Source organism: Aotus nancymaae, unplaced genomic scaffold (genome assembly GCF_030222135.1).
Source record: "Aotus nancymaae isolate 86718 unplaced genomic scaffold, 86718_ANA_hifiasm-v0.15.2.pri h1tg000015l_1, whole genome shotgun sequence".
Classification (NCBI taxonomy): domain Eukaryota; kingdom Metazoa; phylum Chordata; class Mammalia; order Primates; family Aotidae; genus Aotus; species Aotus nancymaae.
In genome coordinates, this window is record NW_026988427.1 from 11,201,672 (window position 1) to 11,204,913 (window position 3,242).

Genomic DNA, 3,242 nt, shown 5'->3' on the forward strand with positions numbered 1-3,242 from the left:
CTTCCTGTCCAGGGAGAGCAGAGTGTGGACAAGGTGGGTCTGCGGAGGAAAAGGCGTCATGAGGAATTCTGGCGTCAGTAGGCTTGGAGAGGAAGTTACAATCGCTCATAATGTCCATCAGGCCACCCCACTTAATGATACAAACCAAGAAGAGTGTTTACTAGGGCAACTTGCGAACCTCTATCCCTTCTCTGTATTAACCATACTTCTATTTCTGTACATCGATGCTTTAACATTCACCTTAGGGCCTCTCAGCTACCTCTCAGCAAACTGTGACTCTCCCAAGGATGTCTGGAGTCCTTAGCCAGCTTTAAACGGGAGGCCCTAACAGTTGCCATGAATATCGGGTTTCCTGAGGGCGCCCCTTTCCAGCCTCGCTAGCTGACCCTAAGCCTGCCTGCGCTGCCTCGCTTTTTACTCCCTGTGGAAGCTACGATAAAGAGGCCTCCCCGCATCCCCGCCCTCGTGACAGGCTCCGCTGCTTGCCCAGAGTGGCTCTTCCGTGGAGTGCTGTGTTCTCCCCAAGAAACTGTGACCATAATCCAACCACTAAGCTTTCCCAGCCTCTTACTAGATCTCCGTCGGGCCTTACCACACTCTACCCGAGGTAACAGGATTAACACACTGTTCCCACCCAAGACACATGCCAGCGTGTTGCTGACCCTCCTAAATAACATTCCACGGGTGCCGCCTCTAATAGCATCCACAGCCGGAAACAGCCATCGCTTCCCGACACACACCCCGAGGGAGAGGGGTGGGAACCCTGCCTGCCCCACGGAGAGCAAGGGAAGAGGCTGCCTGGGGCAGCCAGGGAAGTGTCAGCGCCTCCAGGCCTGCGTCTACAGCGACTCCTCAGGGTGCCCCGTGGCACGGAGACAACCAGCGGACGCCCTGGCCGGCCCAGGAGAAGCTGCCATGCAAGGCCTCGGTTACTCGGCGACGCGCGCCTCTTCCTAGGAAGCGTTGAGTGCTTTCCAAGTAGCATTTTTAATCTTCACATTTACAGATGTGACCAAGACTGAGAACTAGGGGGTCGTGACCTGCCCAAAGTCACCCAAACGGAAAGTAGCAGCGCCAGGAAGGGAATCCTGATCCAAGCCCCAGGCCCCAGTTACGCTGGGCAATGACCTCGCCACTCTGCCTCGGTTTCCCCCTGGGAGAGCGGGAGCCGGCGCACCGCCACCCTATCTGTTCAGCCGGGATGCGCGGAGTTCGTTGCCGCGAGGCGCTAGCCAAGTGTCTGGCACCCGAGCGCTATCGGCGGGTATCAGCTGCTGCTTTTATTATTTCTGTTATTGAGAAGAAAATGCACAGAAGAAAATCGCAGAATGAACAATGACAAAAGGCTGGCATCCCCACCCCAGCGGCCCGGCGCACCCAGCTCACCTGGCGGGGCGCTCGCTCCCGCGGGTCTCCGGCTGCCCGGGCCGCTCGCGGACGGCGCCCCGGGACCCTGCGGCAAAGCGCGCCGAGCCGCGCAGGGCCGATCCCAGATGCCCCGACGAGGCTGCACGCCACCCACTCGTTGAAGAGGCGCGGATCCACCCCGGCGGAGAAGAGACAACTGAGAGCGCCTCAGCCCCGGGCCGGCAGTCCCAGCCAAGCCGGGATGGCCACAACCAGGAGAACCCCAGAAAGGCCGCGAGTCATCCCCGAAACCCCGCCAACCCCGGGAGAACTACCACTCCCGACATGCCTCGACCCCGTGCCGACTACACTTCCCAGGGGGCGCAGCGGTGAGCGCGGCGACTTCCGGGAGAGGAACCGCCTCCACCAGCAGGAGCTCTCAAGGGCGACAGTCCGCGTGGGGTTGCCGTGCGAGGCAGTGCGCACGCCGCACACGAGGCAGGAGGTCTCCTGCTGCTGGCCATGCTGCCTACAGCCCGCGCACTTGTTAGGTAAGCAGAATGATTTGAAAAAACAAAACCCGAAATTAGATGTAAGCAGAATGATTTGAAAAAACAAAACCCGAAATTAGATGCATTTAGGAGGATCTGTGTGCTGTAGCTCCCACCTCTGGTTGTGATTATTTTTCTCTCTTTTGTTGATACGAAATAATTTACATAATTTATAGGGTCCATGTGCTTGTTACGTGCATGGACTGTGTAATGATCAAGTCACAGTATTTGGGGATCATTTTTATGCTTTGGTATCATTTCAAGCCCTCTCCTCTATTTACTTTGAAATATACACAATGTTATTGCTAAGTATACTCACCCTAGTCTGCTATTAAACATTAGAACTTATTTCTTCCATCTAACTGTTTGTTTGTACCCATAACCAGCCTCTCTTCATGACTCTTCCTTTCCTTCCTTCCTGACCTTTGGTATCTATCCTTCATTGTCTGTGTCCATGAGATCACGTTTTTTAACTCCGGAATATAAGTGAGAACATGCAGTACTTGTCTTTCTGTGCCTGGCTTATTTCACTTAACATAATGACTTCCAGTTCCATCCATGTTGCTGTAAATGCATTATTTCATTCATTTTTATGGCTGAATAGTATTCCATTATGTCTACGTAGGACATTTTTCTTTATCCATTCGTCTATTGCTGGACACTTAGATTGAGTCCATATCTTGGCTATTGTGAATAGTGCAGTGACAAACATGAGTGCAGGTATCCTTTTCATATACTGATTTCTTTTCCTTTGGATAAGGGAAGGTTGCTGGATTGTATGATAGTTCCATTTTTAGTTTTTTGAAAAAAAATCTCCCCACTCTTTTCCATAGTGGTTGTACTAATTTACATTCCCACCAACAGTGTGTAGGAGTTCCTTTTTCCCCAAATCCTCACCGGCATCTGTCATTTTTTGTCTTTTTAATAATAGTCATTCTAACTGGAGTGAGCTTATATTTAATTACAGGGTGTTAGTAACCAAAACAGCTTGATGTTGGTATAAAAATAGATACACACACCCATGGAACAGAATAGAGAACCCAGAAATCACTGCACCCACTTATAACCAACTGGGGTGCCAAGAACACACACTGAGGAAAGGACTATGTCTTTAATAAATGGTTCTGGGGAAAACTGGGTAGCAATATGCAAAAGAATGAAATTGGACCCCTTCTCTCTCAACATATATGAAAGTCAACTCCAGATAGACTATAGACTTAAACATAAGACCCCAAACTATAAAACCGATAAAGGAAACATAAGGTCATTTCTTCAGGACATTGGTCTAGGCAAAGATTTTTCTTTTTGTTGTTCTTTTTGTTGTTTCTTTTTGTTTTAAGCTCT